The sequence below is a fragment of the Nelumbo lutea genome, chromosome 5 (genome assembly GCF_056320005.1).
Source record: "Nelumbo lutea isolate HS-2025 chromosome 5, American lotus-T2T, whole genome shotgun sequence".
Classification (NCBI taxonomy): domain Eukaryota; kingdom Viridiplantae; phylum Streptophyta; class Magnoliopsida; order Proteales; family Nelumbonaceae; genus Nelumbo; species Nelumbo lutea.
The window spans coordinates 39417807-39429999 of record NC_142688.1 but is presented as its reverse complement, the minus strand read 5'-3'; positions in this window follow the sequence as shown (position 1 = coordinate 39429999).

The window sequence follows — 12193 nt, the reverse complement described above, 5'->3', positions numbered from 1 at the left end:
TGGTGTTGCTGGAAGTGTTGCATTTGGGTTTGCATTACCCGCATGCATTGCATTAGGTCGTCCAGCTGGTTTTGGCGGGTCGCCGGTGGGACAGCAGTTGGTTCAACGAAGTTTGTTTCAGTAGGGAGTGGAAGAGGGGTGTTCAACGAAGGAAGGTTCAGGGGCGCCACTACTTGTGGCACATTCAAACTGGGGAACCCATCCACTGAAAGAGGGATGGTGAACTGCCCAATGCACACCACGGGAACTTGGAGTTGCTCTCCGGTGGTGGTTGTTTCTGTGCCACGTCCGGCATTGTTGGAGGAAGCCATGGGTGTTGAAGTTTTTTGGAAAAGTAGGTAAGAGAGATTTAGAGGGAGGCTTTTAGAAGCGTTCCCACAGACAGTGCCAATTGATGGAGCGCAATCCGGCCGGTCTTAGCTATCAATGATTTTGCCTCTGACTAGAGCAACGGGGAGCCTGAAACGGAGAAGATGTGGGAATTTCGGGGGGAATCCGGTGAGATAACTCCGAAGCTCAAGTTAGTATTCTCTCAAAGGCAAAGTAAATACTAGATGGCGCAAAGTTCACATACCTTGTTATTGGGGGTAGGGGGCCTTTTATAACCACTTCGTGCACTCACTCCGAGGCCTCTGTCAGGTCGAGTATGATTATCTCTGTTTTTGCCAGTTCGGGTGTCATCCTTTCTGCTGGGACAGAACCGCCACTGCTCCTTGTCGGAGCTGTCTCTGTAACTGGAGATGATGGTGTCAGGTGGCACTGGCAGGTGGCCATTTGAAGTGCGGTCGTCAAGCGTCAAATCCCAAGTCAGTCAGGTGCGCCGCCCTTGGCTACGAACTTCCTAGATGTCAGGCATGGTACGGTTTGTTCAGTTTGGCGTCTTTTAGGCGAAGTGTTGGAGTGGTGAGCAAGGAGTTCAGAGGTATGTTCGGTGAGGTGAGTCCCGAACTGCTATAAGGCAGGCCAGTTCGGTGGTGTCCCTACTATTACAAGGCAGGCCAGGTCAATGAGGTGTGTCCCGAACTGCTATAGGGCAGGCCAATTCGGTGGTGTGTCCCGAACTGCTATAAGGCAGGCCAGTTTGGTGATGTGTGTCCCGAACTGCTATAAGGCATGCCAGTTCGGTGATGTGTGTCCCGAACTGCGATAAGGCAGGCCAGTTCGGGTTACTGTCCTTTGAGTGGCTTGGGGCCTAAGGGAGAGTTCGGGCTCCTAGTAGAGAGTTCGGACTGCTGGTAGGGAGTTCGGACCGCTGGTTCCTCCCCTTGATGCTCGCGCCTTAGGCATGCTTTTGTGCCGAGCTGTTGCCTTTGCCACGTGTTGCATAACTACGAGGTCGGGCCAAATCTTCCTTCATCAATTATAATTCTAAGTTCAAAGCTTTGCTCTAAAGTTTAACAAATGATGGTTAAACAATAGCACATTTCATAAACTTCTTTAAAACCAATTAAGCAGATTAGCCCTATTCTAACCCCACACAAACTGTATTAGGTGTAGCTTTGGTTGTCCCTACTTTGGTAAAATTAGGCTCAATGTCAAGTTGGATCAGGCATGAGCCTAAAGTTTACACCTTTTGATCTGATTTGGTCGCCCTAAATCCAATTCAATCCATCCAAGTTGCAACCCTAGTCAGGCGTAGGGGTGTTCATTGGTTGGTTTTGGTTTGATTGCAAGTTGTTTGATCAATCAAACCAACATGATCAAGTTGGGGAATTAACTACTCAAAACTGATCAACTACTAGTGAAAAGCATCAACTTAGGTTGTATCAGTTTGGATCGATTTATCAATCTGATTATTTTATAAAGAACACACCCCCAAAACTAATTTGTTAAACCAACATGCTTTGATTGGATACAAATTTTAAAACAATAAAGTTAATTAATATTAATACAAATGATTTTAAAATTTTAATTATTTAAGGCTATGAATTATGGGATTTTCCCACTTTTCTATATTAAAAAATGAAATTTAAAACATAAAATATTAATACATATAGTTAGATTGAATCGATTTGGTCGATTTATACAAACCAAACCAAAACCAATCCAACATCTTACATTAGCATAATGCATGAACTGAAGCTGACCGGGGAAAAAATGAAAATCAACCAATTTGGGTTGAATTGGGTTAGGTTGGTCAGTTTAATTGGTCTCATGAACAATCATAGTCAAGCCAATCCAAACCTAACCTACTACATCGGTCTGGGTTTTGGACTTTTTTTGGCTGGGGGGTAGTCCAACAATTTTACTTAATTTTACCATACTTGAACTTATTCCATACAGGCTCAAGATCATCAATCAAATTTTACTAAGGAGATATTTGATAATGGGTGAGATGGTTAAACTAACCAGTTTATTAATTTGTCATTTGTTTAGATAAATTGAGTAAATAATGCAATGCGTAGGAGCCTGAATTTGCTATCCAAAACTCTTCACACATCATATTTGGTCGCCACCTATGTATTCACCAACACGAGAGTGCATGCCACATGTTCAAAACTAAGAGGACTAAATTATAGAAGGTACATTGTACTTTGGGGGTAGTGACGCTTATGATCTAAACTTTCAATTGGGACATTTTAGTACCCTGAATCTTTAGAAATATACATTTGAGTCCAGCTATGTTAAAACTAACATTACAATGAAGGTAAAACTACAAAAATGTCCATATCTTAGTTTTTTTTTCATTGTTTCTCATTGTTCTATCGAAATGGGTTTATTCTTTGTTGAAAAAAAAGTATATGGATGTTTCAAATGAAATAAAGTGATTAGAAAGGATGGTAAAATGAATAAGAATATTTAAGTTTTACTTTCAAATTCAACATATATGTTTCAAATTAGATATAGACCATTTGAAGGTGAAATTTTGAAAGCATACTTAAACATCAGTTTAGGGTGTGTAGCCTCACAAAAAAGGGTAAATTTTTGTAATTCAACATATATGTTTTACTTGAAAGTTCATGCCCTTTAGTGTCACTACCCTAAAGTACAGAGTTACTTATTTGTAATTTATCCTTTTTTGTGAGGTTACAAACCCCATAGCCGGCCCATTTCCAAACTCATCAAGTTAGCTCTAACCTCAAAACCCAAAACCTCGTTCACCTCTTATTTCCTTTTTTTTTTTTCTCATTTAAATTTATAAGAGGTGCAACATCGGGTCAGGTTGAAGGTCCCAGGCCCAACCCCAAAGGTGCAAACATTGGGCTCAGGCCTAGCCCAATCCAAGGTTAACTTCAAGTTTATCAACCCAGGACCAATCTGAGTTTAACCCAATACAATTTGGGTCGGGTTGGGTTAAATTAATTGGGCTTATGTGGGGCTGGTTGGGTTTGAGAAATTTTATGTATATATTTCTATATAACCAGTTTTTGGTTGGGTTTAATGGTCCAATTTAATAGTGGAATTGATTAAAAATATTACAAATACGCAAATATATATTTTGTACATATACACATGTATATATAATTAGAAAAAAATACATTCTTATGTAAGTATGCTACATGCATGCATGTATTTGTTTCGGTGACATTGGGCTGGGTTAGGCCAGGCTCGGGTCAAACTTGCACTATACCAGACCCAACCTACACGAATTCTCCGGTTGGTCCCCCCAAGTTGCACCCCTACTAGTTACCCATGTTGTTTACCATAAACATTTCCTACCTTCTATTCGGTTAATATATATGATATTATTCCTAACTATTTCATTTATCCATCTATTGTGTTCATTGCTAGCAATGATTAGTTTGATGTTTTTTTATAAGATCGAAACTAGTGAATGACCCCGTATTAAGTATGGGGAAGTTAATTATATATGTATATATATAATAAATATTAATAATTTTTATTATTGTTTATAAACTGCCATTTTTTAAGACACTTGTAAAGTCTACGGAGCTTGACTCTTATATGTCAAACACGTTAAATTATACGGGTCACTAAATTCAATTTGAACCATTTATTACTTTAATTCAACCATTATTATTATTACTACTACTATTACTAATTTATTTTAGTATTTAATTTAATTTTTTTGTTATACAATAATAATATTAACTAAATTTGTAAATATTTAAATATTTACTTAAAATATTTTTTCAACCGACTATAATTATTATATAATAGATTTGTTAATCCATATTTTGCATTTAAGAATAAACATTTATGATTTGGCTTAACAATTTTAATGACTATTAATAAATATTGATTCTTATTTGAGATTTAATTACTGTACTTGGTAATTATTATGGGGCATGCTTTGAATAAACATTAATGATAATTGGTGATTGTTATTTCATTTTTATTATTTACTTAATTAAGTACTTGATTATTATTATTATTATTATTAATTATTTCTATAGATAATTGATTGTTATTATTGTTTAATTCAATAATTTTTAATTATTTGATTTAATTTGAATTATTTAATTATTTATAATAGATATTTAAGATAGTCTATTTATTTGATTTAAGACACCATGTTTTATCTAAACAATGACCCCATACTAAGTAAGGGGTAACAATAAAAATCAATGTCTTGTTGAGCAACCCACCCCCAAAAAAGTATCAATAACTTTGAAATCATTAATCTATTTATAAAATAGAAAAAATAGATGGATATTTATAGCAATATCACCAATACTACTTAATATTTATGGACATATGAATGGATAAAACACATTTCAATGATATCCATTCAAATAAGCAAATAAGGAAGAAAATAATTCAAAGTGCTACTAAGAAAAACAATTGATGCCAAACAATATTTGTAGACGCATCCATCCTCTGAAGTAAGAGAATAAAACTATATCATGTATGGTTACAATCAATTGATAATTTAATTATGACTCCAAAGCCAAGGAAACATGAAAAGAAAAGGAGAATAATGGAATCATCCTAAGTATGGAAGTCACCTCCAAGTTAGGTGGCAACACTTCTTTTGGTTGATTATGGTTACGAATTTTAAGTCTAAGCTCCCCACAATGCACCTAGATTGGCTATATTTATCTATAGGAAAAAGGTAGGGAAACATGCACATAACATAATGGTATATTGGATTATGGGAATTGGGAAATAGAAATAGGAAATGAATGTTGAAATTATAATTTTGGGCATATGATGATGTGTGAAATTCAAGTCAATTAGAATACTAATAGATTTGTAGTTCATTCATTTAGTAGAATTTTGAATATTTTTTTATTCCATGTCTTTATTGAGTAATATAGATTAATAATATATAAATAATTATGAAATCAGTAATATTAAATAATAATAATAATAATTATTATTATTATTAAATAATTCATTTGTTATAATTATGATTTTTAGTTAATTCTATAAATAATAATTTATTTTATATTTCTTTTAGTTTAACAATAATGGATAATTGAAAGTCTATAATTTAACTCTAACCAAATAAAATATTTATTGGAGAATAATAATAGCATTATTGTAAATAATAATAATAATAACAATAATGTAAATAAGTAAAACTGATTATATATTTATAAAATAATTAATATGAATTGATATAAATATAAAATGATTTCACACCGATTAATAATTATCATTGTTATAAATAAGGAATTAATTATAATTAGTAATTAAATTTTATCAGAAATCATTGCTATTAGTAATAATTAATTATAACTATCGATAGTAATAATATAAATATATAATTATATTTATCAAATAATAATTAATTATAATTACTGATAATAATAATATAATTAATTATTCCATATAAATGTATGAATTGTAACTTCTGATAATAATTCTGATGTAAATAATTAACATTAAATATTTATTTTCAAATAATTAATATGAGTTAATATAAGTATAAAATGATTATTTCCGAATTATTAATTACCATTATGAAAATCATTATTAATTATCACTCGAATTAATAATGAGAAATATTATTAGTAATTATTTAATATCAGTAATTAAGAATTATAAATAATTATTATAAGAAATTATTACCAATGAGTTATTATTATTAGTAATTAATAAGTGAAATTAATTAATTAGAAGTCATTAATTATTATTAGTACTCCTCTCTTTCAAAAAGTTGACTCATCATCAATGACAACAACTTCATAAATACATAATTTGATAAAAATAGATAAATATCATTAATTTATTTTTTATCTTTTGAAAAACTGAATAAGAGAAAAAGTAAAATGGTTAGCATTGGAAATGAAAAATTGTCTCAATTTTTGTAAAACAACTTATTGAACATAAAAAACCAGTTAATCAAAAATAAGGTAGTTAATCAAAGAGTATATAAAATTATTTAGTAAATAATAATTTTAAGAAATTAATTTTGCTATTAATATTTTTTAACAATAATCAGTATTATTAATAGAATAATAATTATGAATTCAGTAATAATAATACGCATATTATTATTATTATTAACTAATAATATATTCTTGTTATGTGTGTATTGATTTTGAAATCAGTAATGTTAAAGTATTACTATTATTATTATTTTATTTTCTTTTATTAAGTAATCAATTTGTTATAAATACAAGTTTTAGTTAATACATAAAATAATGTTTGTTGTTATAATTATATTCTTTAAGTTTAACAATATTGAATAATAGAAAGTTTTATAATTTAACTTTCACTAAATGAAGTATTTATTGCAGGATAATAATGGAATTAATTATAATAATAGTATTAATTATAATTACTTGTAATAATAATGTAAATAAGTAACACTAATTATATATTTATAAAATAATTAATATGAATTAATATTAATATAAAATGATTATAGCCTAATTAATAATTAACATTATTAAATACATATTAATTAATTAACATACTGAAGTAAGAATTATCATCATTAGTATTAGTAATAATTAATTGTAATTATTGATAATAATAATAATATATAATTATATTAACTAATATAGTATTAATAATTATAGTTACTTATAATAATATAATTAATTATTTCATATAAATGAATGAATTATAATTTTTTATAACAATTATAATATAAATTATTAACATTAAATATTTATTTTCAAAGTAATTAATATGAGTTAATGTAAATATAAAATGATTATTTCCAAATTATTAGTTACCATTATGAAAATATTTATTAATTATCACTAATTAATCATCATTTCGAATTAACAATGAGCAATATCGTGAGTAATCAATTTTCAGTAATTAAGTATTAGTTGTAATTATTATAAGAATTAATTCTCAGTAATTAATTATTATTAGTGAATAATTGTTATTAGTAATTCATAACTGGAATTAATTAATTAGTAATTAACAACAATTATTATTAGTAATTAATTAATTAGAAGTAGTTAACAATAATTATTTATAATAATCAATAGCTGGAATTAACTAATTAGTTTAGTAGTTAAAATTAATTAATAACACAATTTCCTTTTTTAAGAAAATGGTTAAAAGTGGGAGTTTCCCACTTCTCACAACTTGCATGGTGGTAGGCTCCACTCTCCATGTTAGTGGGCTCTTTTCTTGAACTAGCATTAATTAGAAACTGACACGTGTCCATTTTGTTTAAATATTTAGAATGACATGATGAACTACATGTATGGTTGTAGGGGTCTTTGGCCTTAAATTATATATATAATCTACATGTCTGAAATTATTACTATATATATATTAGATGTGTTGCTCAAGACGGGGGTAGCACAACCCCACAAGTCACCCTTATAAAGACACTTGTAGATTACAAATATCAACCTTAAAAAAATCAATGCTATAATGAACTTGATTTACAATCCAGACAGCCGCTTGATTCATCTCTCTAAACACGTGTCTATAGCTCACTTCCCCATCTAGCAGGTCCTTGGATCTTGAGCAATCCTATAAGATAGTATTGAGATTCCATTGGGAGATACTTGTGTTGTTGAGGCACTAGATGACTAGCTTAAAATATCCTTCAATGATAACCTTCATTCCTCTAAAATTTGCCACCAGTCTGTGAGCCTCCCGAGTTGCCCAAGCTTTTGCATCGTTGATAGAGGAGATGCCCAAAGAATATCATTAGAAGTCTAAAACTTAACCAATATTATTCCTCGCCACAACCGCGATTTTACGCATACCATTGCTCAGTCGGGATGCATCAAAATTAATATTAATTCACCCTTCCTCGGGTGGAGTCCAACAAAATTTTTGCCATGTTTTAATCTTAGGATTTGATTTTGAATCATCAAACATGTCCTGAATTCTGAGACGTCTCTTGAGGCTTTATCTATACTTAATTGGGGTTCCGAGGTATTAGAGAAGTTCTTGTTATTATATTCTTCCATATGTTCCAAAGCAAATAGGCACATCTCTCTTTCATTTTTAAGTGAACTTTACAATCTTTTTCATGGACTTTAACCCACCACTCTTTCAAATTATTTGAGAACTAGTGGGGCTTACTTTAGTACTACCCACCTTTGCCCATATTTGTCTCATGAGCACACAACTTGAGAAAAATATGATCAATATCCTTTCCTTGACTAATAGTTTGAAGAAACTATGAAGAACATGAGTTTGTAAACTTGACTAGTGGATGAGAGAGGAGCTTCTTGCATTCCAATAAATAGCAAAAGGTGGAGAGTGGATATGAGTCAATGCCTTAGAGATTTGGATGTCATTCGAAATCCTACACATGTGGTGATGTGGGAAAGCCACATCATGTTAGAGTATACGTGTTTTGCTCTCATAATGTAGGGAGAGTTGTGGGTAGCATCTTGTGAGTAGCAGGTCTGGACTTTGTAGAAAGTATACCAATCAATGTAGCTTCAGCTTCAACCACTATAAACCAATGCAATGAATCAATTCAATTCAGCCACTCTACTTGTTGTCATATGGCCCTAATGCACTTGTGCTACTGAATTATCTAACGGATTCGAAAGATTTCATGAAGCAACATTATATGCAAAGCTAAGGCTGCGTTTGGTTGGACTGCAAATTTGCACCGTTGCAAATTTGCATCCTGGTTCATATTTGCTTTTATTTGGTTAGGATTAAAAACTTAATTGATTTTCGAAGCAAAAATGTTTATAGACCAAGGTTTGCATCGAAAATTATATGAAATTTTGTTTCCAAAAAAACAAAGTGAAATTTGCAATCCTGATCGATCGAACTAAACTGATAAATCTATTGCATTGATGTAGACTATTTTCTCTAAGCCATATTTGATAATTCGAGAGAGAATAGACCGTTCTGATCCCTCTTTGATAGTTAAGAGTTCAAAAGATAAGAGACTAGTTTTGAGCCCTCTTCAAGAGTTCCAGGGAAAATATACTGGTTCTGAGCCCTCTTCGAAAGTTTGAGAGTTTGATAGAGGCCTGCCTTTGATTTTAATTTTGATTTTTTTTTCATTTCTAGGTTGCTTCCCTCGTCCGAATAGATATTGTTCTTATTCTTATTTCGATCTCAACCTTTTTCATCACAAACAAACTCAAATATGAGCCTATAACTTCACTATCATGGCTCCATTATCAATGATAAGTTTGTTAGATTTGATTCATTATTTTTTGTTGATGGTTCATTATTTTTCATGTAAACAACGATGACAATCATCCAGCAAAACTGATTTTGCATGAGAATTTATTCAGCAATAATTTAGGGAGTTAAGGCGTTAGGTTTAGGTTACAACATAATAAATCCAACCACTCCATGAGATCTATTATGGGTTTTGGAAGTCCAGGCACTTATTTATGTTGTGAACTATCATTTTCTATTTTACTTTAGTTTTTTTTTTTTGTTCTATTTGTTTCTTTAGAAATGAATATAAGGGATTGATTAGGTTTGCTGATCTCCACAAATTTGTTCCCATTTTGATGTTTTCTTTCTCATTTCTTTTTTTTTTGTTTGTTTCCAAGTCATCTACCTCACTAAAAGATAGATCTTCTTCAAATCCATTATTTGCCTTCGTTTTTTGAGAGGTAATCTGATCTACGTTAATTTCTTGGTTGCATATTTGGATTGATATCTGGATGTCTTGGCGAGAATGTGCTTGTTCATATTATATGTTTTGATATATATATTAATGTGTGTGTGTGTTGGACCAGAGGTTTATAACTGTCTTTGTCGCTCATAGAGATCGCTATAGGTTTATACTTCCCATAGAAATTAGGTTTAGTGAATTTTGGTTGTAAACAGGCTTTTAATAAATATATTTTAATTTTCTTCTCTTCCTATTTCATTAGTTTGTTGTCTAGTTAATACATCAATTGCTCATTTACTTATTGAGTTGTTGAAGGCAATTGCTCATCGATTTGTCCTATCGATTGATCATTTACTTAGCCACAAATCCAATCCGGTCCCTAGTTTTGTGTCATCACAATTAAATATGGTCTGGATTTAGAAATAGGATAATATGATTCAATGAATGCTAATGGGAATCAATATTTTAAAATACAAGACTCAATGAGAGGGATTTGAATGAAGAAAACAATGTGATTGATCAACTTATATTTCTATCATTACAATTAGACATGAATCAGATTCAATAATTAGGGCATTTTTCCATACTCTCATTTACACCTTTAAGACTTATAAAATAATAACAATGTGAGGGAATTGAACAAGGAAAAAATGTGTTGGTTCAAATTATATTTTGTACCATCACAATTAAAGAGATACCAAATTCAAAAATATATATTTTAACAAGACTTAATGGATGTTAATGGGAACTAATACCTTGAACACAATATATAATTATGAAAGTTTGAAATAGGAGAAAAGTGGTTGTTTGATTTATGTTTCTATCTTTACAATGAAAAAGAAACTAATTTAAAAATCTCGAATATATTAGTCAAACAAAAGTTTCACACCTTTAATAGTAGTATGCTTATAGATTGTAATATATAATAGGTTTCGGTGACAAACCAGGGAATCCAATAAACAACCCCAATACCTAAACCTTAATGAGCCTCTTCCTTCTCTGTTCTCTCAAAAGTCTTGTTGCCATTAAGGTTGAAAGTTGAAACCATTTCAATCTTCAACTTTTGCGGCCATAAAATAATTTCAATCTTCACTCAATGGACCACCATTTAACTATAACTACACCTTACTACTCCAACACTTTGTTGTGAACGTATTGTTATGTTGTTGACTCATGGCTCCTAATACATTGTTTGATTGCGTTCATACTTTCAATATATATTTAAAACACAAAGAAAAATAACAAAATCAAGAAGATGATGTCTATCACATGTTGGTGGATGAGAAAAGGGTCAAAAGTATCCACTACAACCAAAGATTTAAATATTGACATGATACAAGCCAATGGGAAATGGGAAACACAACAACTATGTCCCATGCCCCTAGAGTCGTGTGTATCGGGGTGATATGCACTCATATTGACCCGCATCGTATTGTATTGGCTGATATGAACCAATACAAATCGATACTAACCACATTTTCACTATTGCCTATATGTTTAAAAAATGCAATTGTGATTCAAACCCAAATCATCCATGTACAAACATTAAAAATGACTTTAAACCACTAGGCAAACCTTAATTTTATGATAATTAATGAAAAAAAAAACTTATTTATCAATTATAATGTCTACATGTATTTCAAACAAATTATATAAATCTATGTTCAACAATTCCAACTAAAGATGAAAACTAATATTTAAAATTATTATTTTCTAAACTAATGGAATAAATAATTTTTCAAATCCACATTTATATCAAAAAGTGGTTTTTAATGTTAATAATTTTATACAAATAGACATATTAATAATAGAATAATTATTTTAGTACATAATGTTTATAAATTTAAACATGATATGTATCTTATTTTTTTATATATTATTAATTAATATTTTAATTTTAAATTAAATGATAACTATTTAAAAAATAAAAATATTGTTTACAAAATACCTGGTAATGCAATATAAATTGAATTTTTCAAATCAATAATTATGCTTTCATAAAAATGAAATTTTTATCTCATAAATTTTATATAAATAAAAATATTGATAGTGGAATAATTATTTTTAGTAATTAAAAACTATGAATTTTCATATGATATATATCTTAGAAATCTTAATATATTTGGTATATTTTAAGTTAAGATTATATACTTTTATAAAGTATTAATTAATATTTTTGTTACATTTTACAATAAGATGCCTATTGTTTACAAAAATAAAAATATTGCTTACCAAATAATTGAAAATTAATTATACTCGAAT